Genomic DNA, 27,438 nt, shown 5'->3' on the forward strand with positions numbered 1-27,438 from the left:
GCTCCAGGGTTCAAATCCCACTGCAGCCATAACTATTTTCAAAAGAAAATGACATTCATTGATGTCAAAGTGTTTTACTCTACTAAACAGCAAATCAATAAAAAAAATCCTTACTCATTAAAATTGTCTACTAATTTTGTACCTTTTTTATCCTTCCTTAACTTTTTGTATTTTAAACACTTGTAACATGACACTTCTTTTCAAGTAATGATTTAAAACAACACATTTTTTTCCTGTAATCTCAACTATATGATCCAGAACTGTGAGCTTTCAGTCAGATGGGTCCATGTGGTAGCATGGCTGAGCGGTCTAAGGTGCTGGATTTAGGCTCCAGTCTCTCTGGAGGCGTTGGTTCAAATCCCACTGCTGCTATAATGATTTTACTATGACAACGTCAGTCAGTGATGGCAATGTGTTTTTATCCACTAATAAGAAAATCAATAATAATAAAGTCCTTGCTCCTCAACAGCTGATCAATATGATCCAGATGCATTAGCTAAAAATCAACAGTGTCTAAAGTGCTGGATTAAGGTTCCAGATTCTTTAGAGGAATTGGTACAAAACTTAGTGCCGCCATAATTATTTTCCCTGAGAAAAAATAAGTGATTGATGTCAAAGTGTTTTTCTCTACTAAACAGCAAATCAATAATAAAAATTTCCTTTTTCATTGATATTTTATATTCAATTTATGTACTTTTTTAACGTTCCAAAACGTTTTGTACATAATTTAAACACTTTTTGCATTACACTTCTTTTTAAATATTGATTTTAAAAAAATGTTTTTACTGTAATCTGAGCTATATGACCCAGATCTGTGAGCTAAGAGTGTCCATGTGGTACCATGGACGAGCAGTCTAAGGCCACTAAGTTGCTAAAGTAAAATATTGGAAGGTTGAAAAGTTCATCATCTGTCCTAGATTGTAAAACAGTTTATCATAATTTCAATAGTCTTCTCAAACTTTAAAAATAATATGTAAAATAATAAACTATGAGCTTTGGAGCCAAAATAGACATGTGGTAGCATGGCCGAGCTGTCTAAGGCGCTGGATTAAGGCTCCAGGGTTCAAATCCTACTGCAGCCATAATCATTTTCAAGAGAAAATGACATTCATTGATGTCAAAGTGTTTTACTCTACTAAACAGCAAATCAATAAAAAAAATCCTTACTCATTAAAATTGTCTACTAATTTTGTACCTTTTTTATCCTTCCTTAACTTTTTGTATTTTAAACACTTGTAACATGACACTTCTTTTCAAGTAATGATTTAAAACAACACATTTTTTTCCTGTAATCTCAACTATATGATCCAGAACTCTGAGCTTTGAGTCAAAAGTATCCATGTGGTAGCAAAGGCGAGCGGTATAAGACACTGGATTTAGGTTCCAGTCTCTCTGGAGGTGTGGGTTAGAATCCCACTGCTTCCATAATGATTTTACTATGAAAGCATCAGTCAGTGATGGCAATGTGTTTTTCTCCACTAATAAGAAAAACAATAATAATAAAGTACTTTCTCCTCAATATCTGATTGATATGATCCAGATGCATGAGCTAAAAATCAGCAGTGTCTAAGGTGCTGGATTAAGGTTCCAGTTTCTTTGGAGGCTTTGGATCAAAACCTACTGCCGCCATAATTATTTTTCCTAAGAAAAAATAAGTAATTGATGTCAAAGTGTTTTTCTCTACTAAACATCAAATCAATAATAAGAAAATCCTTTCTCATTAATATTTTATGTCAATTTATGTACTTTTTTAACCTTCCAAAACATTTTGTACATAACTTAAACACTTTTGGCATGACACTTCTTTTTAAGTATTTATTTAAAACAAAATGAAAATGTTTGTACTGTAATCTGAGCTATATGGCCCAGATCTGTGAGCTAAGAGTGTCCATGTGGTACCATGGCCGATCGGTCTAAGGCCACTAAGCTGCTAAAATAAAATATTGGTAGGTTAAAAAATTCATCATCTGCCCTAGATCTTAAAACAGTTTATCATAATTTCAAGAGTCTTCTCAAAATGTAAAAATAATATGTAAAATTTTAAACTATGAGCTATGGAGTCAAGATAGAAATGTGGCTGAGCGGTCTAAGACGCTGCATTAAGGCTCCAGACTGTTTGAAGGCATGGGTTCAAATTCCACTGCTGTCATAATAATTTTCAAGAGAAAATGACTGTCATTGATGTCAGTGTTTTTCTCCACTAAACAGCAAGTCAATAATAAAAAATCCTTTCTAATTAATATTGTCTGCTAATTTTGTACCTTTTTTAAATTTTTGTATTTTAAACACTTTTAACATGACACTTCTTTTCAAGTATTGATTTAAAACTACAAATATTTTTCCTGTAATCTCAACTATATGATCCAGAACTGTGAGCTTTCAGTCAAAAAGGTCCATTTGGTAGCATGGCCGAGCGGTCTAATGCGCTGGAATTAGGCTCCAGTCTCTCTGGAGGCGTGGGCTCAAATCCAACTGCTGACATAATGCTTTTACTATGACAACATCAGTCAGTGATGGCAATGTGTTTTTCTCCACTAATAAGAAAATCAATAATAATAAAGTTCTTACTCCTCAACATCTGATCAATATGATCCAGATGCATTAGCTAAAAATCAGCAGTGTCTAAGGTGCTGGATTAAGGTTCCAGATTCTTTGGAGGAATTGGTACAAAACCTACTGCCGCCATAATTATTTTCCCTGAGAAAAAATAAGTGATTGATGTCAAAGTGTTTTTCTCTACTAAACAGCAAATCAATAATAAAAATGTCCTTTCTCATTGATATTTTATATTAAATTTATGTACTTTTTTAACCTTCCAAAACGTTTTGTACATAATTTAAATACTTTTTGCATTACACTTCTTTTTAAATATTGATTTAAAAAAATGTTTTTACTGTAATCTGAGCTATATGACCCAGATCTGTGAGCTAAGAGTGTCCATGTGGTACCATGGACGAGCAGTCTAAGGCCACTAAGTTGCTAAAGTAAAATATTGGAAGGTTGAAAAGTTCATCATCTGTCCTAGATTTTATAACAGTTTATCATAATTTCAAGAGTCTTCTCAAACTTTAAAAATAATATGTAAAATAATAAACTATGAGCTTTGGAGCCAAAATAGACATGTGGTAGCATGGCCGAGCTGTCTAAGGCGCTGGATTAAGGCTCCAGGGTTCAAATCCCACTGCAGCCATAACTATTTTCAAAAGAAAATGACATTCATTGATGTCAAAGTGTTTTACTCTACTAAACAGCAAATCAATAAAAAAAATCCTTACTCATTAAAATTGTCTACTAATTTTGTACCTTTTTTATCCTTCCTTAACTTTTTGTATTTTAAACACTTGTAACATGACACTTCTTTTCAAGTAATGATTTAAAACAACACATTTTTTTCCTGTAATCTCAACTATATGATCCAGAACTGTGAGCTTTCAGTCAGATGGGTCCATGTGGTAGCATGGCTGAGCGGTCTAAGGTGCTGGATTTAGGCTCCAGTCTCTCTGGAGGCGTTGGTTCAAATCCCACTGCTGCTATAATGATTTTACTATGACAACGTCAGTCAGTGATGGCAATGTGTTTTTATCCACTAATAAGAAAATCAATAATAATAAAGTCCTTGCTCCTCAACAGCTGATCAATATGATCCAGATGCATTAGCTAAAAATCAACAGTGTCTAAAGTGCTGGATTAAGGTTCCAGATTCTTTAGAGGAATTGGTACAAAACTTAGTGCCGCCATAATTATTTTCCCTGAGAAAAAATAAGTGATTGATGTCAAAGTGTTTTTCTCTACTAAACAGCAAATCAATAATAAAAATTTCCTTTTTCATTGATATTTTATATTCAATTTATGTACTTTTTTAACGTTCCAAAACGTTTTGTACATAATTTAAACACTTTTTGCATTACACTTCTTTTTAAATATTGATTTTAAAAAAATGTTTTTACTGTAATCTGAGCTATATGACCCAGATCTGTGAGCTAAGAGTGTCCATGTGGTACCATGGACGAGCAGTCTAAGGCCACTAAGTTGCTAAAGTAAAATATTGGAAGGTTGAAAAGTTCATCATCTGTCCTAGATTGTAAAACAGTTTATCATAATTTCAATAGTCTTCTCAAACTTTAAAAATAATATGTAAAATAATAAACTATGAGCTTTGGAGCCAAAATAGACATGTGGTAGCATGGCCGAGCTGTCTAAGGCGCTGGATTAAGGCTCCAGGGTTCAAATCCTACTGCAGCCATAATTATTTTCAAGAGAAAATGACATTCATTGATGTCAAAGTGTTTTACTCTACTAAACAGCAAATCAATAAAAAAAATCCTTACTCATTAAAATTGTCTACTAATTTTGTACCTTTTTTATCCTTCCTTAACTTTTTGTATTTTAAACACTTGTAACATGACACTTCTTTTCAAGTAATGATTTAAAACAACACATTTTTTTCCTGTAATCTCAACTATATGATCCATAACTCTGAGCTTTGAGTCAAAAGTATCCATGTGGTAGCAAGGGCGAGCGGTCTAAGGCACTGGATTTAGGTTCCAGTCTCTCTGGAGGCGTGGTTTAGAATCACACTGCTTCCATAATGATTTTACTATGAAAGCATCAGTCAGTGATGGCAATGTGTTTTTCTCCACTAATAAGAAAAACAATAATAATAAAGTACTTTCTCCTCAATATCTGATTGATATGATCCAGATGCATGAGCTAAAAATCAGCAGTGTCTAAGGTGCTGGATTAAGGTTCCAGTTTCTTTGTAGGCTTTGGATCAAAACCTACTGCCGCCATAATTATTTTTCCTAAGAAAAAATAAGTAATTGATGTCAAAGTGTTTTTCTCTACTAAACAGCAAATCAATAATAAAAAAATCCTTTCTCATTAATATTTGATGTCAATTTATGTACTTTTTTAACCTTCCAAAACATTTTGTACATAACTTAAACACTTTTGGCATGACACTTCTTTTTAAGTATTTATTTAAAACAAAATGAAAATGTTTGTACTGTAATCTGAGCTATATGGCCCAGATCTGTGAGCTAAGAGTGTCCATGTGGTATCATGGCCGAGCGGTCTAAGGTCACTAAGCTGCTAAAATAAAATATTGGTAGGTTAAAAAATTCATCATCTGCCCTAGATTTTAAAACAGTTTATTATAATTTCAAGAGTCTTCTCAAAATGTAAAAATAATATGTAAAATTTTAAACTATGAGCTATGGAGTCAAGGTAGAAATGTGGCTGAGCGGTCTAAGACGCTGTATTAAGGCTCCAGACTGTTTGAAGGCATGGGTTCAAATTCCACTGCTGTCATAATAATTTTCAAGAGAAAATGACTGTCATTGATGTCAGTGTTTTTCTCCACTAAACAGCAAGTCAATAATAAAAAAAATCCTTTCTAATTAATATTGTCTGCTAATTTTTTACCTTTTTTAAATTTTTGTATTTTAAACACTTTTAACATGACACTTCTTTTCAAGTATTGATTTAAAACTACACATTTTTTTCCTGTAATCTCAACTATATGATCCAGAACTGTGAGCTTTAAACCAGAAGAGTCCATTTGGTAGCATGGCCGAGCGGTCTAATGCGCTGGATTTAGGCTCCAGTCTCTCTGGAGGCGTGGGCTCAAATCCAACTGCTGTCATAATGATTTTACTATGACAACATCAGTCAGTGATGGCAATGTGTTTTTCTCCACTAATAAGAAAATCAATAATAATAAAGTCCTTACTCCTCAACATCTGATCAATATGATCCAGATGCATTAGCTAAAAATCAGCAGTGTCTAAGGTGCTGGATTAAGGTTCCAGATTCTTTGGAAGAATTGGTACAAAACCTACTGCCGCCATAATTATTTTCCCTGAGAAAAAATAAGTGATTGATGTCAAAGTGATTTTCTCTACTAAACAGCAAATCAATAATAAAAATTTACTTTCTCATTGATATTTTATATTCAATTTATGTACTTTTTTAACCTTCCTAAACGTTTTGTACATAATTTAAACACTTTTTGCATTACACGTCTTTTTAAATATTGATTTAAAAAAAATGTTTTTACTGTAATCTGAGATATATGACCCAGATCTGTGAGCTAAGAGTGTCCATGTGGTACCATGGATGAGCAGTCTAAGGCCACTAAGTTGCTAAAGTAAAATATTGGAAGGTTGAAAAGTTCATCATCTGTCCTAGATTTTATAACAGTTTATCATAATTTCAAGAGTCTTCTCAAACTTTAAAAATAATATGTAAAATAATAAACTATGAGCTTTGGAGCCAAAATAGACATGTGGTAGCAAGGCCGAGCATTTTAAGGAGCTGGATTAAGGCTCCAGGGTTCAAATCCCACTGCTGCCATAATTATTTTCAAGAGAAAATGACATTCATTGATGTCAAAGGGTTTTACTCTACTAAACAGCAAATCAATAAAAAAAATCCTTACTCATTAATATTGTCTACTAATTTTGTACCATTTTAATCCTTCCTTAACTTTTTGTATTTTAAACACTTGTAACATGACACTTATTTTCAAGTAATGATTTAAAACAACACATTTTTTTCCTGTAATCTCAACTATATGATCCAGAACTGTGAGCTTTCAGTCACACGGGTCCATGTGGTAGTATGACCGAGCGGTCTAAGGTGCTGGATTTAAGCTCCAGTCTCTCTGGAGGCGTTGGTTCAAATCCTACTGCTGCTATAATGATTTTACTATGACAACGTCAGTCAGTGATGGCAATGTGTTTTTATCCACTAATAAGAAAATCAATAATAATAAAGTCCTTACTCCTCAACATCTGATCAATATGATCCAGATGCATTAGCTAAAAATCAACAGTGTCTAAAGTGCTGGATTAAGGTTCCAGATTCTTTAGAGGAATTGGTACAAAATTTACTGCCGCCATAATTATTTTCCCTGAGAAAAAATAAGTGATTGATGTCAAAGTGTTTTTCTCTACTAAACAGCAAATCAATAATAAAAATTTCCTTTTTCATTGATATTTTATATTCAATTTATGTACTTTTTTAACCTTCCAAAACGTTTTGTACATAATTTAAACACTTTTTGCTTTACACTTCTTTTTAAATATTGATTTAAAAAAATGTTTTACTGTAATCTGAGCTATATGACCCAGATCTGTGAGCTAAGAGTGTCCATGTGGTACCATGGACGAGCAGTCTAAGGCCACTAAATTGCTAAAGTAAAATATTGGAAGGTTGAAAAGTTCATAATCTGCCCTAGATTGTAAAACAGTTTATCATAATTTCAATAGTCTTCTCAAAATGTAAAAATAATATGTAAAATTTTAAACTATGAGCTATGGAGTCAAGGTAGAAATGTGGCTGAGCGGTATAAGATGCTGTATTAAGGCTCCAGACTGTTTGAAGGCATGGTTTCATATTCCACTGCTGTCATAATAATTTTCAAGAGAAAACGACTGTCATTGATGTCAGTGTTTTTCTCCACTAAACAGCAAGTCAATAATAAAAAATCCTTTCTAATTAATATTGTCTGCTAATTTTGTACCTTTTTTTAATTTTTGTATTTTAAACACTTTTAACATGACACTTCTTTTCAAGTATTGATTTAAAACTACACATTTTTTTCCTGTAATCTCAACTATATGATCCAGAACTGTGAGCTTTCAGTCAGAAAGGTCCATTTGGTAGCATGGCCGAGCGGTCTAATGCGCTGGATTTAGGCTGCAGTCTCTCTGGAGGCGTGGGCTCAAATCCAACTGCTGCCATAATGATTTTACTATGACAACATCAGTCAGTGATGGCAATGTGTTTTTCTCCACTAATAAGAAAATCAATAATAATAAAGTCCTTACTCCTCAACATCTGATCAATATGATCCAGATGCATTAGCTAAAAATCTGCAGTGTCTAAGGTGCTGGATTAAGGTTCCAGATTCTTTGGAGGAATTGGTACAAAACCTACTGCCGCCATAATTATTTTCCCTGAGAAAAAATAAGTGATTGATGTCAAAGTGATTTTCTCTACTAAACAGCAAATCAATAATAAAAATGTCCTTTCTCATTGATATTTTATATTCAATTTATGTACTTTTTTAACCTTCCTAAACGTTTTGTACATAATTTAAACACTTTTTGCATTACACGTCTTTTTAAATATTGATTTTAAAAAAATGTTTTTACTGTAATCTGAGATATATGACCCAGATCTGTGAGCTAAGAGTGTCCATGTGGTACCATGGATGAGCAGTCTAAGGCCACTAAGTTGCTAAAGTAAAATATTGGAAGGTTGAAAAGTTCATCATCTGTCCTAGATTTTATAACAGTTTATCATAATTTCAAGAGTCTTCTCAAACTTTAAAAATAATATGTAAAATAATAAACTATGAGTTTTGGAGCCAAAATAGACATGTGGTAGCAAGGCCGAGCATTTTAAGGCGCTGGATTAAGGCTCCAGGGTTCAAATCCCACTGCTGCCATAATTATTTTCAAGAGAAAATGACATTCATTGATGTCAAAGTGTTTTACTCTGTTAAACAGCAAATCAATAAAAAAAAATCCTTACTCATTAATATTGTCTACTAATTTTGTACCATTTTAATCCTTCCTTAACTTTTTGTATTTTAAACACTTGTAACATGACACTTCTTTTCAAGTAATGATTTAAAACAACACATTTTTTTCCTGTAATCTCAACTATATGATCCAGAACTGCGAGCTTTCAGTCAGACAGGTCCATGTGGTAGCATGGCCGAGCGGTCTAAGGTGCTGGATTTAGGCTCCAGTCTTTCTGGAGGCGTTGGTTCAAATCCCACTGCTGCTATAATGATTTTACTATGACAACGTCAGTCAGTGATGGCAATGTGTTTTTATCCACTAATAAGAAAATCAATAATAATAAAGTCCTTACTCCTCAACATCTGATCAATATGATCCAGATGCATTAGCTAAAAATCAACAGTGTATAAAGTGCTGGATTAAGGTTCCAGATTCTTTAGAGGAATTGGTACAAAACTTACTGCCGCCATAATTATTTTCCCTGAGAAAAAATAAGTCATTGATGTCAAAGTGTTTTTCTCTACTAAACAGCAAATCAATAATAAAAATTTCCTTTCTCATTGATATTTTATATTCAATTTATGTACTTTTTTAACGTTCCAAAACGTTTTGTACATAATTTAAACACTTTTTGCATTACACTTCTTTTTAAATATTGATTTAAAAAAAATGTTTTTACTGTAATCTGAGCTATGTGACCCAGATCTGTGAGCTAATAGTGTCCATGTGGTACCATGGACGAGCAGTCTAAGGCCACTAAGTTGCTAAAGTAAAATATTGGAAGGTTGAAAAGTTCATCATCTGTCCTAGATTGTAAAACAGTTTATCATAATTTCAATAGTCTTCTCAAACTTTAAAAATAATATGTAAAATAATAAACTATGAGCTTTGGAGCCAAAATAGACATGTGGTAGCATGGCCGAGCTGTCTAAGGCACTGGATTAAGGCTCCAGGGTTCAAATCCCACTGCACCCATAATTATTTTCAAGAGAAAATGACATTCATTGATGTCAAAGTGTTTTACTCTACTAAACAGCAAATCAATAAAAAAATCCTTGCTCATTAAAATTGTCTACTAATTTTGTACCTTTTTTATCCTTCCTTAACTTTTTGTATTTTAAACACTTGTAACATGACACTTCTTTTCAAGTAATGATTTAAAACAGCACATTTTTTTCCTGTAATCTCAACTATATGATCCAGAACTCTGAACTTTGAGTCAAAAGTATCCATGTGGTAGCAAGGGCTAGCGGTCTAAGGCACTGGATTTAGGTTCCAGTCTCTCTGGAGGCGTGGGTTAGAATCCCACTGCTTCCATAATGATTTTACTATGAAAGCATCAGTCAGTGACGGCAATGTGTTTTTCTCCACTAATAAGAAAAACAATAATAATAAAGTACTTTCTCCTCAATATCTGATTGATATGATCCAGATGCATGAGCTAAAAATCAGCAGTGTCTAAGGTGCTGGATTAAGGTTTCAGTTTCTGTGGAGGCTTTGGATCAAAACCTACTGCCGCCATAATTATTTTTCCTAAGAAAAAATAAGTAATTGATGTCAAAGTGTTTTTCTCTACTAAACAGCAAATCAATAATAAAAAAATCCTTTCTCATTAATATTTGATGCCAATTTATGTACTTTTTTAACCTTCCAAAACATTTTGTACATAACTTAAACACTTTTGGCATTACACTTGTTTTTTAAGTATTTATTTAAAACAAAATGAAAATGTTTGTACTGTAATCTGAGCTATATGGCCCAGATCTGTGAGCTAAGAGTGTCCATGTGGTACCATGGCCGAGCGGTCTAAGGCCACTAAGCTGCTAAAATAAAATATTGGTAGGTTAAAAAATTCATCATCTGCCCTAGATTTTAAAACAGTTTATCATAATTTCAAGAGTCTTCTCAAAATTTAAAAATAATATGTAAAATTTTAAACTATGAGCTATGGAGTCAAGGTAGAAATGTGGCTGAGCGGTCTAAGATGCTTCATTAAGGCTCCAGACTGTTTGAAGGCATGGGTTCAAATTCCACTGCTGTCATAATATTTTTCAAGAGAAAATGACTGTCATTGATGTTAGTGTTTTTCTCCACTAAACAGCAAGTCAATAATAAAAAATCCTTTCTAATTAATATTGTCTGCTAATTTTGTACCTTTTTTAAATTTTTGCATTTTAAACACTTTTAACATGACACTTCTTTTCAAGTATTGATTTAAAACTACACATTTTTTTCCTGTAATCTCAACTATATGATCCAGAACTGTGAGCTTTCAGTCAGAAGGGTCCATTTGGTAGCATGGCCGAGCGGTCTAATGCGCTGGATTTAGGCTCCAGTCTCTCTGGAGGCGTGGGCTCAAATCCAACTGCTGCCATAATGATTTTACTATGACAACATCAGTCAGTGATGGCAATGTGTTTTTCTCCACTAATAAGAAAATCAATAATAATAAAGTCCTTACTCCTCAACATCTGATCAATATGATCCAGATGCATTAGCTAAAAATCAGCAGTGTCTAAGGTGCTGGATTAAGGTTCCAGATTCTTTGGAGGAATTGGTACAAAACCTACTGCCGCCATAATTATTTTCCCTGAAAAAAAATAAGTGATTGATGTCAAAGTGTTTTTCTCTACTAAACAGCAAATCAATAATAAAAATATCCTTTCTCATTGATATTTTATATTCAATTTATGTACTTTTTTAACCTTCCAAAACGTTTTGTACATAATTTAAATACTTTTTGCATTACACTTCTTTTTAAATATTGATTTAAAAAAATGTTTTTACTGTAATCTGAGCTATATGACCCAGATCTGTGAGCTAAGAGTGTCCATGTGGTACCATGGACAAGCAGTCTAAGGCCACTAAGTTGCTAAAGTAAAATATTGGAAGGTTGAAAAGTTCATCATCTGTCCTAGATTGTAAAACAGTTTATCATAATTTCAAGAGTCTTCTCAAACTTTAAAAATAATATGTAAAATAATAAACTAGAAGCTTTGGAGCCAAAATAGACATGTGGTAGCATGGCCGAGCATTCTAAGGCGCTGGATTAAGGCTCCAGGGTTCAAATCCCACTGCTGCCATAATTATTTTCAAGAGAAAATGACATTCATTGATGTCAAAGTGTTTTACTCTACTAAACAGCAAATCAATAAAAAAAATCCTTACTCATTAATATTGTCTACTAATTTTGTACCATTTTAATCCTTCCTTAACTTTTTGTATTTTAAACACTTGTAACATGACACTTATTTTCAAGTAATGATTTAAAACAACACATTTTTTTCCTGTAATCTCAACTATATGATCCAGAACTGTGAGCTTTCAATCAAACGGGTCCATGTGGTAGCATGGCCGAGCGGTCTAAGGTGCTGGATTTAGGCTCCAGTCTCTCTGTAGGCGTTGGTTCAAATCCCACTGCTGCCATAATGATTTTACTATGACAACGTCAGTCAGTGATGGCAATGTGTTTTTATCCACTAATAAGAAAATCAATAATAATAAAGTCCTTACTCCTCAACATCTGATCAATATGATCCAGATGCATTAGCTAAAAATCAACAGTGTCTAAAGTGCTGGATTAAGGTTCCAGATTCTTTATAGGAATTGGTACAAAACCTACTGCCGCCATAGTTATTTTCCCTGAGAAAAAATAAGTGATTGATGTCAAAGTGTTTTTCTCTACTAAACAGCAAATCAATAATAAAAATTTCCTTTCTCATTGATATTTTATATTCAATTTATGTACTTTTTTAACGTTTCAAAACGTTTTGTACATAATTTAAACACTTTTTGCATTACACTTCTTTTTAAATATTGATTAAAAAAAATGTTTTTACTGTAATCTGAGCTATATGACCCAGATCTGTGAGCTAAGAGTGTCCATGTGGTACCATGGACGAGCAGTCTAAGGCCACTAAGTTGCTAAAGTAAAATATTGGAAGGTTGAAAAGTTCATCATCTGTCCTAGATTGTAAAACAGTTTATCATAATTTCAATAGTCTTCTCAAACTTTAAAAATAATATGTGAAATAATAAACTATGAGCTTTGGAGCCAAAATAGACATGTGGTAGCATGGCCGAGCTGTCTAAGGCGCTGGATTAAGGCTCCAGGGTTCAAATCCCACTGCAGCCATAACTATTTTCAAAAGAAAATGACATTCATTGATGTCAAAGTGTTTTACTCTACTAAACAGCAAATCAATAAAAAAAATCCTTACTCATTAAAATTGTCTACTAATTTTGTACCTTTTTTATCCTTCCTTAACTTTTTGTATTTTAAACACTTGTAACATGACACTTCTTTTCAAGTAATGATTTAAAACAACACATTTTTTTCCTGTAATCTCAACTATATGATCCAGAACTCTGAGCTTTGAGTCAAAAGTATCCATGTGGTAGCAAAGGCGAGCGGTATAAGACACTGGATTTAGGTTCCAGTCTCTCTGGAGGTGTGGGTTAGAATCCCACTGCTTCCATAATGATTTTACTATGAAAGCATCAGTCAGTGATGGCAATGTGTTTTTCTCCACTAATAAGAAAAACAATAATAATAAAGTACTTTCTCCTCAATATCTGATTGATATGATCCAGATGCATGAGCTAAAAATCAGCAGTGTCTAAGGTGCTGGATTAAGGTTCCAGTTTCTTTGGAGGCTTTGGATCAAAACCTACTGCCGCCATAATTATTTTTCCTAAGAAAAAATAAGTAATTGATGTCAAAGTGTTTTTCTCTACTAAACATCAAATCAATAATAAGAAAATCCATTCTCATTAATATTTTATGTCAATTTATGTACTTTTTTAACCTTCCAAAACATTTTGTACATAACTTAAACACTTTTGGCATGACACTTCTTTTTAAGTATTTATTTAAAACAAAATGAAAATGTTTGTACTGTAATCTGAGCTATATGGCCCAGATCTGTGAGCTAAGAGTGTCCATGTGGTACCATGGCCGATCGGTCTAAGGCCACTAAGCTGCTAAAATAAAATATTGGTAGGTTAAAAAATTCATCATCTGCCCTAGATCTTAAAACAGTTTATCATAATTTCAAGAGTCTTCTCAAAATGTAAAAATAATATGTAAAATTTTAAACTATGAGCTATGGAGTCAAGATAGAAATGTGGCTGAGCGGTCTAAGACGCTGCATTAAGGCTCAGGACTGTTTGAAGGCATGGGTTCAAATTCCACTGCTGTCATAATAATTTTCAAGAGAAAATGACTGTCATTGATGTCAGTGTTTTTCTCCACTAAACAGCAAGTCAATAATAAAAAATCCTTTCTAATTAATATTGTCTGCTAATTTTGTACCTTTTTTACATTTTTGTATTTTAAACACTTTTAACATGACACTTCTTTTCAAGTATTGATTTAAAACTACAAATATTTTTCCTGTAATCTCAACTATATGATCCAGAACTGTGAGCTTTCAGTCAAAAAGGTCCATTTGGTAGCATGGCCGAGCGGTCTAATGCGCTGGAATTAGGCTCCAGTCTCTCTGGAGGCGTGGGCTCAAATCCAACTGCTGACATAATGCTTTTACTATGACAACATCAGTCAGTGATGGCAATGTGTTTTTCTCCACTAATAAGAAAATCAATAATAATAAAGTTCTTACTCCTCAACATCTGATCAATATGATCCAGATGCATTAGCTAAAAATCAGCAGTGTCTAAGGTGCTGGATTAAGGTTCCAGATTCTTTGGAGGAATTGGTACAAAACCTACTGCCGCCATAATTATTTTCCCTGAGAAAAAATAAGTGATTGATGTCAAAGTGTTTTTCTCTACTAAACAGCAAATCAATAATAAAAATGTCCTTTCTCATTGATATTTTATATTAAATTTATGTACTTTTTTAACCTTCCAAAACGTTTTGTACATAATTTAAATACTTTTTGCATTACACTTCTTTTTAAATATTGATTTAAAAAAAATGTTTTTACTGTAATCTGAGCTATATGACCCAGATCTGTGAGCTAAGAGTGTCCATGTGGTACCATGGACGAGCAGTCTAAGGCCACTAAGTTGCTAAAGTAAAATATTGGAAGGTTGAAAAGTTCATCATCTGTCCTAGATTGTAAAACAGTTTATCATAATTTCAATAGTCTTCTCAAACTTAAAAAATAATATGTAAAATAATAAACTATGAGCTTTGGAGCCAAAATAGACATGTGGTAGCATGGCCAAGCTGTCTAAGGCGCTGGATTAAGGCTCCAGGGTTCAAATCCCACTGCAGCCATAATTATTTTCAAGAGAAAATGACATTCATTGATGTCAAAGTGTTTTACTCTACTAAACAGCAAATCAATAAAAAAAATCCTTGCTCATTAAAATTGTCTACTAATTTTGTACCTTTTTTATCCTTCCTTAACTTTTTGTATTTTAAACACTTGTAACATGACACTTCTTTTCAAGTAATGATTTAAAACAACACATTTTTTTCCTGTAATCTCAACTATATGATCCAGAACTCTGAGCTTTGAGTCAAAAGTATCCATGTGGTAGCAAGGGCGAGCGGTCTAAGGCACTGGATTTAGGTTCCAGTCTCTCTGGAGGCGTGGTTTAGAATCCCACTGCTTCCATAATGATTTTACTATGAAAGCATCAGTCAGTGATGGCAATGTGTTTTTCTCCACTAATAAGAAAAACAATAATAATAAAGTACTTTCTCCTCAATATCTGATTGATATGATCCAGATGCATGAGCTAAAAATCAGCAGTGTCTAAGGTGCTGGATTAAGGTTCCAGTTTCTTTGGAGGCTTTGGATCAAAACCTACTGCCGCCATAATTATTTTTCCTAAGAAAAAATAAGTAATTGATGTCAAAGTGTTTTTCTCTACTAAACAGCAAATCAATAATAAAAAAATCCTTTCTCATTAATATTTGATGTCAATTTATGTACTTTTTTAACCTTCCAAAACATTTTGTACATAACTTAAACACTTTTGGCATGACACTTCTTTTTAAGTATTTATTTAAAACAAAATGAAAATGTTTGTACTGTAATCTGAGCTATATGGCCCAGATCTGTGAGCTAAGAGTGTCCATGTGGTATCATGGCCGAGCGGTCTAAGGTCACTAAGCTGCTAAAATAAAATATTGGTAGGTTAAAAAATTCATCATCTGCCCTAGATTTTAAAACAGTTTATTATAATTTCAAGTCTTCTCAAAATGTAAAAATAATATGTAAAATTTTAAACTATGAGCTATGGAGTCAAGGTAGAAATGTGGCTGAGCGGTCTAAGACGCTGTATTAAGGCTCCAGACAGTTTGAAGGCATGGGTTCAAATTCCACTGCTGTCATAATAATTTTCAAGAGAAAATGACTGTCATTGATGTCAGTGTTTTTCTCCACTAAACAGCAAGTCAATAATAAAAAAATCCTTTCTAATTAATATTGTCTGCTAATTTTGTACCTTTTTTAAATTTTTGTATTGTAAACACTTTTAACATGACACTTCTTTTCAAGTATTGATTTAAAACTACACATTTTTTTCCTGTAATCTCAACTATATGATCCAGAACTGTGAGCTTTAAGCCAGAAGAGTCCATTTGGTAGCATGGCCGAGCGGTCTAATGCGCTGGATTTAGGCTCCAGTCTCTCTGGAGGCGTGGGCTCAAATCCAACTGCTGTCATAATGATTTTACTATGACAACATCAGTCAGTGATGGCAATGTGTTTTTCTCCACTAATAAGAAAATCAATAATAATAAAGTCCTTACTCCTCAACATCTGATCAATATGATCCAGATGCATTAGCTAAAAATCAGCAGTGTCTAAGGTGCTGGATTAAGGTTCCAGATTCTTTGGAAGAATTGGTACAAAACCTACTGCCGCCATAATTATTTTCCCTGAGAAAAAATAAGTGATTGATGTCAAAGTGATTTTCTCTACTAAACAGCAAATCAATAATAAAAATTTACTTTCTCATTGATATTTTATATTCAATTTATGTACTTTTTTAACCTTCCTAAACGTTTTGTACATAATTTAAACACTTTTTGCATTACACGTCTTTTTAAATATTGATTTTAAAAAAATGTTTTTTACTGTAATCTGAGATATATGACCCAGATCTGTGAGCTAAGAGTGTCCATGTGGTACCATGGATGAGCAGTCTAAGGCCACTAAGTTGCTAAAGTAAAATATTGGAAGGTTGAAAAGTTCATCATCTGTCCTAGATTTTATAACAGTTTATCATAATTTCAAGAGTCTTCTCAAACTTTAAAAATAATATGTAAAATAATAAACTATGAGCTTTGGAGCCAAAATAGACATGTGGTAGCAAGACCGAGCATTTTAAGGCGCTGGATTAAGGCTCCAGGGTTCAAATCCCACTGCTGCCATAATTATTTTCAAGAGAAAATGACATTCATTGATGTCAAAGGGTTTTACTCTACTAAACAGCAAATCAATAAAAAAAATCCTTACTCATTAATATTGTCTACTAATTTTGTACCATTTTAATCCTTCCTTAACTTTTTGTATTTTAAACACTTGTATCATGACACTTCTTTTCAAGTAATGATTTAAAACAACACATTTTTTTCCTGTAATCTCAACTATATGATCCAGAACTGTGAGCTTTCAGTCACACGGGTCCATGTGGTAGCATGACCGAGCGGTCTAAGGTGCTGGATTTAAGCTCCAGTCTCTCTGGAGGCGTTGGTTCAAATCCCACTGCTGCTATAATGATTTTACTATGACAACGTCAGTCAGTGATGGCAATGTGTTTTTATCCACTAATAAGAAAATCAATAATAATAAAGTCCTTACTCCTCAACATCTGATCAATATGATCCAGATGCATTAGCTAAAAATCAACAGTGTCTAAAGTGCTGGATTAAGGTTCCAGATTCTTTAGAGGAATTGGTACAAAATTTACTGCCGCCATAATTATTTTCCCTGAGAAAAAATAAGTGATTGATGTCAAAGTGTTTTTCTCTACTAAACAGCAAATCAATAATAAAAATTTCCTTTTTCATTGATATTTTATATTCAATTTATGTACTTTTTTAACCTTCCTAAACGTTTTGTACATAATTTAAACACTTTTTGCATTACACGTCTTTTTAAATATTGATTTAAAAAAAATGTTTTACTGTAATCTGAGATATATGACCCAGATCTGTGAGCTAAGAGTGTCCATGTGGTACCATGGATGAGCAGTCTAAGGCCACTAAGTTGCTAAAGTAAAATATTGGAAGGTTGAAAAGTTCATCATCTGTCCTAGATTTTATAACAGTTTATCATAATTTCAAGAGTCTTCTCAAACTTTAAAAATAATATGTAAAATAATAAACTATGAGCTTTGGAGCCAAAATAGACATGTGGTAGCAAGGCCGAGCATTTTAAGGCGCTGGATTAAGGCTCCAGGGTTCAAATCCCACTGCTGCCATAATTATTTTCAAGAGAAAATGACATTCATTGATGTCAAAGTGTTTTACTCTATTAAACAGCAAATCATTAAAAAAAAATCCTTACTCATTAATATTGTCTACTAATTTTGTACCATTTTAATCCTTCCTTAACTTTTTGTATTTTAAACACTTGTAACATGACACTTCTTTTCAAGTAATGATTTAAAACAACACATTTTTTTCCTGTAATCTCAACTATATGATCCAGAACTGTGAGCTTTCAGTTAGACAGGTCCATGTGGTAGCATGGCCGAGCGGTCTAAGGTGCTGGATTTAGGCTCCAGTCTCTCTGGAGGCGTTGGTTCAAATCCCACTGCTGCTATAATGATTTTACTATGACAACGTCAGTCAGTGATGGCAATGTGTTTTTATCCACTAATAAGAAAATCAATAATAATAAAGTCCTTACTCCTCAACATCTGATCAATATGATCCAGATGCATTAGCTAAAAATCAACAGTGTCTAAAGTGCTGGATTAAGGTTCCAGATTCTTTAGAGGAATTGGTACAAAACTTACTGCCGCCATAATTATTTTCCCTGAGAAAAAATAAGTCATTGATGTCAAAGTGTTTTTCTCTACTAAACAGCAAATCAATAATAAAAATTTCCTTTCTCATTGATATTTTATATTCAATTTATGTACTTTTTTAACGTTCCAAAACGTTTTGTACATAATTTAAACACTTTTTGCATTACACTTCTTTTTAAATATTGATTTAAAAAAAATGTTTTTACTGTAATCTGAGCTATGTGACCCAGATCTGTGAGCTAATAGTGTCCATGTGGTACCATGGACGAGCAGTCTAAGGCCACTAAGTTGCTAAAGTAAAATATTGGAAGGTTGAAAAGTTCATCATCTGTCCTAGATTGTAAAACAGTTTATCATAATTTCAATAGTCTTCTCAAACTTTAAAAATAATATGTAAAATAATAAACTATGAGCTTTGGAGCCAAAATAGACATGTGGTAGCATGGCCGAGCTGTCTAAGGCACTGGATTAAGGCTCCAGGGTTCAAATCCCACTGCACCCATAATTATTTTCAAGAGAAAATGACATTCATTGATGTCAAAGTGTTTTACTCTACTAAACAGCAAATCAATAAAAAAATCCTTGCTCATTAAAATTGTCTACTAATTTTGTACCTTTTTTATCCTTCCTTAACTTTTTGTATTTTAAACACTTGTAACATGACACTTCTTTTCAAGTAATGATTTAAAACAACACATTTTTTTCCTGTAATCTCAACTATATGATCCAGAACTCTGAACTTTGAGTCAAAAGTATCCATGTGGTAGCAAGGGCTAGCGGTCTAAGGCACTGGATTTAGGTTCCAGTCTCTCTGGAGGCGTGGGTTAGAATCCCACTGCTTCCATAATGATTTTACTATGAAAGCATCAGTCAGTGACGGCAATGTGTTTTTCTCCACTAATAAAAAAAACAATAATAATAAAGTACTTTCTCCTCAAAATCTGATTGATATGATCCAGATGCATGAGCTAAAAATCAGCAGTGTCTAAGGTGCTGGATTAAGGTTTCAGTTTCTGTGGAGGCTTTGGATCAAAACCTACTGCCGCCATATGTACTTTTTTAACCTTCCAAAACATTTTGTACATAACTTAAACACTTTTGGCATTACACTTGTTTTTTAAGTACTTATTTAAAACAAAATGAAAATGTTTGTACTGTAATCTGAGCTATATGGCCCAGATCTGTGAGCTAAGAGTGTCCATGTGGTACCATGGCCGAGCGGTCTAAGGCCACTAAGCTGCTAAAATAAAATATTGGTAGGTTAAAAAATTCATCATCTGCCCTAGATTTTAAAACAGTTTATCATAATTTCAAGAGTCTTCTCAAAATTTAAAAATAATATGTAAAATTTTAAACTATGAGCTATGGAGTCAAGGTAGAAATGTGGCTGAGCGGTCTAAGATGCTGCATTAAGGCTCCAGACTGTTTGAAGGCATGGGTTCAAATTCCACTGCTGTCATAATATTTTTCAAGAGAAAATGACTGTCATTGATGTTAGTGTTTTTCTCCACTAAACAGCAAGTCAATAATAAAAAATCCTTTCTAATTAATATTGTCTGCTAATTTTGTACCTTTTTTAAATTTTTGTATTTTAAACACTTTTAACATGACACTTCTTTTCAAGTATTGATTTAAAACTACACATTTTTTTCCTGTAATCTCAACTATATGATCCAGAACTGTGAGCTTTCAGTCAGAAGGGTCCATTTGGTAGCATGGCCGAGCGGTCTAATGCGCTGGATTTAGGCTCCAGTCTCTCTGGAGGCGTGGGCTCAAATCCAACTGCTGCCATAATGCTTTTACTATGACAACATCAGTCAGTGATGGCAATGTGTTTTTCTCCACTAATAAGAAAATCAATAATAATAAAGTCCTTACTCCTCAACATCTGATCAATATGATCCAGATGCATTAGCTAAAAATCAGCAGTGTCTAAGGTGCTGGATTAAGGTTCCAGATTCTTTGGAGGAATTGGTACAAAACCTACTGCCGCCATAATTATTTTCCCTGAAAAAAAATAAGTGATTGATGTCAAAGTGTTTTTCTCTACTAAACAGCAAATCAATAATAAAAATATCCTTTCTCATTGATATTTTATATTCAATTTATGTACTTTTTTAACCTTCCAAAACGTTTTGTACATAATTTAAATACTTTTTGCATTACACTTCTTTTTAAATATTGATTTAAAAAAATGTTTTTACTGTAATCTGAGCTATATGACCCAGATCTGTGAGCTAAGAGTGTCCATGTGGTACCATGGACAAGCAGTCTAAGGCCACTAAGTTGCTAAAGTAAAATATTGGAAGGTTGAAAAGTTCATCATCTGTCCTAGATTGTAAAACAGTTTATCATAATTTCAAGAGTCTTCTCAAACTTTAAAAATAATATGTAAAATAATAAACTAGAAGCTTTGGAGCCAAAATAGACATGTGGTAGCATGGCCGAGCATTCTAAGGCGCTGGATTAAGGCTCCAGGGTTCAAATCCCACTGCTGCCATAATTATTTTCAAGAGAAAATGACATTCATTGATGTCAAAGTGTTTTACTCTACTAAACAGCAAATCAACAAAAAAAATCCTTACTCATTAATATTGTCTACTAATTTTGTACCATTTTAATCCTTCCTTAACTTTTTGTATTTTAAACACTTGTAACATGACACTTATTTTCAAGTAATGATTTAAAACAACACATTTTTTTCCTGTAATCTCAACTATATGATCCAGAACTGTGAGCTTTCAATCAAACGGGTCCATGTGGTAGCATGGCCGAGCGGTCTAAGGTGCTGGATTTAGGCTCCAGTCTCTCTGTAGGCGTTGGTTCAAATCCCACTGCTGCCATAATGATTTTACTATGACAACGTCAGTCAGTGATGGCAATGTGTTTTTATCCACTAATAAGAAAATCAATAATAATAAAGTCCTTACTCCTCAACATCTGATCAATATGATCCAGATGCATTAGCTAAAAATCAACAGTGTCTAAAGTGCTGGATTAAGGTTCCAGATTCTTTATAGGAATTGGTACAAAACCTACTGCCGCCATAGTTATTTTCCCTGAGAAAAAATAAGTGATTGATGTCAAAGTGTTTTTCTCTACTAAACAGCAAATCAATAATAAAAATTTCCTTTCTCATTGATATTTTATATTCAATTTATGTACTTTTTTAACGTTTCAAAACGTTTTGTACATAATTTAAACACTTTTTGCATTACACTTCTTTTTAAATATTGATTAAAAAAATGTTTTTACTGTAATCTGAGCTATATGAACCAGATCTGTGAGCTAAGAGTGTCCATGTGGTACCATGGACGAGCAGTCTAAGGCCACTAAGTTGCTAAAGTAAAATATTGGAAGGTTGAAAAGTTCATCATCTGTCCTAGATTGTAAAACAGTTTATCATAATTTTAATAGTCTTCTCAAACTTTAAAAATAATATGTGAAATAATAAACTATGAGCTTTGGAGCCAAAATAGACATGTGGTAGCATGGCCGAGCTGTCTAAGGCGCTGGATTAAGGCTCCAGGGTTCAAATCCCACTGCAGCCATAACTATTTTCAAAAGAAAATGACATTCATTGATGTCAAAGTGTTTTACTCTACTAAACAGCAAATCAATAAAAAAAATCCTTACTCATTAAAATTGTCTACTAATTTTGTACCTTTTTTATCCTTCCTTAACTTTTTGTATTTTAAACACTTGTAACATGACACTTCTTTTCAAGTAATGATTTAAAACAACACATTTTTTTCCTGTAATCTCAACTATATGATCCAGAACTCTGAGCTTTGAGTCAAAAGTATCCATGTGGTAGCAAAGGCGAGCGGTATAAGACACTGGATTTAGGTTCCAGTCTCTCTGGAGGTGTGGGTTAGAATCCCACTGCTTCCATAATGATTTTACTATGAAAGCATCAGTCAGTGATGGCAATGTGTTTTTCTCCACTAATAAGAAAAACAATAATAATAATAAAGTACTTTCTCCTCAATATCTGATTGATATGATCCAGATGCATGAGCTAAAAATCAGCAGTGTCTAAGGTGCTGGATTAAGGTTCCAGTTTCTTTGGAGGCTTTGGATCAAAACCTACTGCCGCCATAATTATTTTTCCTAAGAAAAAATAAGTAATTGATGTCAAAGTGTTTTTCTCTACTAAACATCAAATCAATAATAAGAAAATCCTTTCTCATTAATATTTTATGTCAATTTATGTACTTTTTTAACCTTCCAAAACATTTTGTACATAACTTAAACACTTTTGGCATGACACTTCTTTTTAAGTATTTATTTAAAACAAAATGAAAATGTTTGTACTGTAATCTGAGCTATATGGCCCAGATCTGTGAGCTAAGAGTGTCCATGTGGTACCATGGCCGATCGGTCTAAGGCCACTAAGCTGCTAAAATAAAATATTGGTAGGTTAAAAAATTCATCATCTGCCCTAGATCTTAAAACAGTTTATCATAATTTCAAGAGTCTTCTCAAAATGTAAAAATAATATGTAAAATTTTAAACTATGAGCTATGGAGTCAAGATAGAAATGTGGCTGAGCGGTCTAAGACGCTGCATTAAGGCTCCAGACTGTTTGAAGGCATGGGTTCAAATTCCACTGCTGTCATAATAATTTTCAAGAGAAAATGACTGTCATTGATGTCAGTGTTTTTCTCCACTAAACAGCAAGTCAATAATAAAAAATCCTTTCTAATTAATATTGTCTGCTAATTTTGTACCTTTTTTAAATTTTTGTATTTTAAACACTTTTAACATGACACTTCTTTTCAAGTATTGATTTAAAACTACAAATATTTTTCCTGTAATCTCAACTATATGATCCAGAACTGTGAGCTTTCAGTCAAAAATGTCCATTTGGTAGCATGGCCGAGCGGTCTAATGCGCTGGAATTAGGCTCCAGTCTCTCTGGAGGCGTGGGCTCAAATCCAACTGCTGACATAATGCTTTTACTATGACAACATCAGTCAGTGATGGCAATGTGTTTTTCTCCACTAATAAGAAAATCAATAATAATAAAGTTCTTACTCCTCAACATCTGATCAATATGATCCAGATGCATTAGCTAAAAATCAGCAGTGTCTAAGGTGCTGGATTAAGGTTCCAGATTCTTTGGAGGAATTGGTACAAAACCTACTGCCGCCATAATTATTTTCCCTGAGAAAAAATAAGTGATTGATGTCAAAGTGTTTTTCTCTACTAAACAGCAAATCAATAATAAAAATGTCCTTTCTCATTGATATTTTATATTAAATTTATGTACTTTTTTAACCTTCCAAAACGTTTTGTACATAATTTAAATACTTTTTGCATTACACTTCTTTTTAAATATTGATTTAAAAAAATGTTTTTACTGTAATCTGAGCTATATGACCCTGATCTGTGAGCTAAGAGTGTCCATGTGGTACCATGGACAAGCAGTCTAAGGCCACTAAGTTGCTAAAGTAAAATATTGGAAGGTTGAAAAGTTCATCATCTGTCCTAGATTTTATAACAGTTTATCATAATTTCAAGAGTCTTCTCAAACTTTAAAAATAATATGTAAAATAATAAACTATGAGCTTTGGAGCCAAAATAGATATGTGGTAGCATGGCCGAGCATTCTAAGGCGCTGGATTAAGGCTCCAGGGTTCAAATCCCACTGCTGCCATAATTATTTTCAAGAGAAAATGACATTCATTGATGTCAAAGTGTTTTACTCTACTAAACAGCAAATCAATAAAAAAAATCCTTACTCATTAAAATTGTCTACTAATTTTGTACCTTTTTTATCCTTCCTTAACTTTTTGTATTTTAAACACTTGTAACATGACACTTCTTTTGAAGTAATGATTTAAAACAACACATTTTTTTCCTGTAATCTCAACTATATGATCCAGAACTGTGAGCTTTCAGTCAGACGGGTCCATGTGGTAGCATGGCCGAGCGGTCTAAGGTGCTGGATTTAGGCTCCAGTCTCTCTGGAGGCGTTGGTTCAAATCCCACTGCTGCTATAATGATTTTACTATGACAACGTCAGTCAGTGATGGCAATGTGTTTTTATCCACTAATAAGAAAATCAATAATAATAAAGTCCTTACTCCTCAACATCTGATCAATATGATCCAGATGCATTAGCTAAAAATCAACAGTGTCTAAGGTGCTGGATTAAGGTTCCAGATTTTTTAGAGGAATTGGTACAAAACTTACTGCCGCCATAATTATTTTCCCTGAGAAAAAATACAGATGTGTCCACTATTACCTTTCTGAAAACAGAACTATGGTAGTAAATTTGGCATGACATATATTCCTTGTGCTTTTGTGCCGTCATATTGTGCCGTGACAATTCGTGACAATTGATAGTTTCACCACTGGGTGGCCAGTGCATCACGTAACATAGCTTTGCACTAACATTGCTGTTAAATAGACACTGTAATCAGTATGGCCAGCTTTAAAGTCTAATTGCTAATTGTGTAGGTGTGAAAATCTCAGTGTGAGAGGCCTTTGAAGTAGACTCCTTGGGGGTTACAGATTTTATCCTGGCTGGGGGATGTTACTATCAGTGACGTGCGGTGGGCACGTCCCTGCTTACTACAGTATACAGTATGTTGCTCAAAGCACAGAGGTGAATGAAATCTAAAGTGAAATTAAATAATAAGTTAATAAAAACCTTAGTGCTATAGAGTAAAAGAACATATTATAAGATTTTGCAATGATAAAATATTTCCAAATAAAGGGCCTTATTACGAGTTGATCAGACGAAGGTGCTTTTTTCAGCCCGTGCGACAAACTAACCTCCGCCTATGGGGGTTGTTTTTTTTCCCATACCAAGGCTTTGATCACTTGTGCAGGCCTGTTATGGTAAAAAATGTTGTGCAGTTTCTAAGTAGTTCTGGACTTAGGGGGTCATTATGACCCAATCGCAGCGTGTTGTCGTTCGCACAGCTGCAATCGGGTCCGTACTGCAGTGCACATGTGCGACGGCCGCTATGCGCACGCACGGCCATCGACGGGAAACGACGCTGGAACCGAAAAAAGCGATCGCTGCAATGATCGCACGAAGATTGACAGGCGGAGGGGGTACCTGGGCATCAACTCACCGTTTGCAGCCATTTTCGGGGGGGGGGGGGGGGTAAGAAAACGCGGGTGTAGTGAGAGAAACACAGGCGTGTCCAGGACGGGTGTTTGACGTCAGAGCCAGGACCGAACAGGCTGAAAACGTTGCAGCAGGTAAGTAAGTCACCGGCACCCCTGCACTGAGGACACCGCCGGCACTGCCCACACTGCCGGCACCCCTGCACTGGGGATGCTGCCAGCACTCCTGCGCTGAGGACACCCCCTGCACTGCCGACACTGCCGGCACTTTTGCACCAAGGACACTTCCGGCACTCCCACACTGCCTGCACCCCTGACTGACACTTCTGGCACCCCTGCGCTGGGGATACTGCCAGCACTCCTGCACTGAAGACACCTCTCGCACCAAGGACACTTCTGGCACTCCCACACTGCCGACACCCTTGAACTCCTGCACTAAGGACACCTCCAGTACTCCCGCACTGCCGACACTGCCGGTACCCCTGCACTGAGGACACCGCCGGCACTTCCCGCACTGCCGACACTCCTGCACTGGGTATACTGCTAGCATTCCTGCACTGAGGACACCTCCTGCACTGCCGACACTGCCGGCACCCCTGCACAGAGGACACTTCCAGCACTCCCACACTGCTGGCACCCCTGAACTCCTGCAATGAGGACACCACCCTCACTGCCAGCACTCCTGCAATGAGGACACCTTTTGCACTGCCGACACCCCTGCCCTGCCGGCACACCTATTGCTAGCACTCATGGACTGAGGACACCTCCCGCACTGCCGGCACTTCTACACCGAGGACACTTCCGGCAACCCCACACTGCCGGCACCCCTGAATTCCTGCAATGAGGACACCTCCCGCACTGTCGACACTGCCGGCACACCTGCACTGGGGATACTGCCAGCACTCCTAGACTGAGGACACCTCCCGCACTGCTGGCACCCCTGCACCGAGGACACTTCCGACACTCCCACACTGCCGACACTGCCAGCACCCCTGAACTCCTGCACTGGGGACACCTCCCACACTGCCAACACTGCTGGAACCCCTGCACCGAGGACACTTCTGGCACTCCCAAACTGCCGACACCCCTGAACTCTTGCACTAAGGACACCTCCAGTACTCCCGCACTGCCGACACTGCCGACACCCCTGCACTTCAGACACCACCTGCACTGCTGACACTCCTGCACTGGGGATACTGTCAGAATTCCTGCACTAAGGACACCTCCCGCACTGTCGACACTGCTGGCACACCTGCACTGGGGATACTGCCAGCACTCCTAGACTGAGGACACCTCCCGCACTGCTGGCACCCCTGCACCGAGGACACTTCAGACACTCCCACACTGCCAACACTGCCAGCACCCTTGAACTCTTGCACTGAGGACACCTCCAACACTGCTGGAACCCCTGCACCAAGGACACTTCTGGCACTCCCAAACTGCCGACACCCCTGAACTCCTGCACTAAGGACACCTCCAGTACTCCCACACTGCCGACACCCCTGCACTGAGGACACCACCGGCACTGCCTGCACTGCTGACACTCCTGCACTGGGGATACTGCCAGAATTCCTGCACTAAGGACACCTCCTGCACTGCCGACACTGCCGGCACCCCTGCACTGAGGACACTTCCGGCACTCCCACACTGCTGGCACCCCTGAACTCCTGCAATGAGGACACCACCCTCACTGCCGGCACTCCTGCAATGAGGACACCTTTTGCACTGCCGACACCCCTGCCCTGCCGGCACACCTATTGCTAGCACTCATGGACTGAGGACACCTCCCGCACTGTAAAGCATGAAATGCCAAATATTCCATTTTTAAATTCTCTCCCTTTATTGACTTTTCACAGATCAC

At 35.3% G+C, this 27,438-nt stretch overlaps 7 non-coding genes across 7 annotated transcripts; all 7 read left to right on the plus strand.

The window, feature by feature from the left end:
- The first annotated feature begins 6,615 nt into the window (after nucleotides 1-6,615).
- On the plus strand, nucleotides 6,616-6,697 carry TRNAL-UAA (transfer RNA leucine (anticodon UAA)). The gene has a single exon. It is a non-coding gene; the product is annotated as a tRNA-Leu (tRNA).
- Nucleotides 6,698-8,717: 2,020 nt separating this feature from the next.
- On the plus strand, nucleotides 8,718-8,799 carry TRNAL-UAG (transfer RNA leucine (anticodon UAG)). The gene has a single exon. It is a non-coding gene; the product is annotated as a tRNA-Leu (tRNA).
- A 3,079-nt stretch (nucleotides 8,800-11,878) lies between these two features.
- Nucleotides 11,879-11,960, plus strand: TRNAL-UAG (transfer RNA leucine (anticodon UAG)). Its single transcript has one exon. It is a non-coding gene; the product is annotated as a tRNA-Leu (tRNA).
- A 5,188-nt stretch (nucleotides 11,961-17,148) lies between these two features.
- TRNAL-UAA (transfer RNA leucine (anticodon UAA)) lies at nucleotides 17,149-17,230 on the plus strand. The gene has a single exon. It is a non-coding gene; the product is annotated as a tRNA-Leu (tRNA).
- A 971-nt stretch (nucleotides 17,231-18,201) lies between these two features.
- Nucleotides 18,202-18,283, plus strand: TRNAL-UAG (transfer RNA leucine (anticodon UAG)). Its single transcript has one exon. It is a non-coding gene; the product is annotated as a tRNA-Leu (tRNA).
- A 2,969-nt stretch (nucleotides 18,284-21,252) lies between these two features.
- TRNAL-UAG (transfer RNA leucine (anticodon UAG)) lies at nucleotides 21,253-21,334 on the plus strand. Its single transcript has one exon. It is a non-coding gene; the product is annotated as a tRNA-Leu (tRNA).
- Nucleotides 21,335-24,414: 3,080 nt separating this feature from the next.
- Nucleotides 24,415-24,496, plus strand: TRNAL-UAG (transfer RNA leucine (anticodon UAG)). The gene has a single exon. It is a non-coding gene; the product is annotated as a tRNA-Leu (tRNA).
- The last annotated feature ends 2,942 nt before the right edge of the window (nucleotides 24,497-27,438 follow it).

This window comes from Pseudophryne corroboree, chromosome 3, assembly GCF_028390025.1.
Source record: "Pseudophryne corroboree isolate aPseCor3 chromosome 3, aPseCor3.hap2, whole genome shotgun sequence".
NCBI lineage: Eukaryota > Metazoa > Chordata > Amphibia > Anura > Myobatrachidae > Pseudophryne > Pseudophryne corroboree.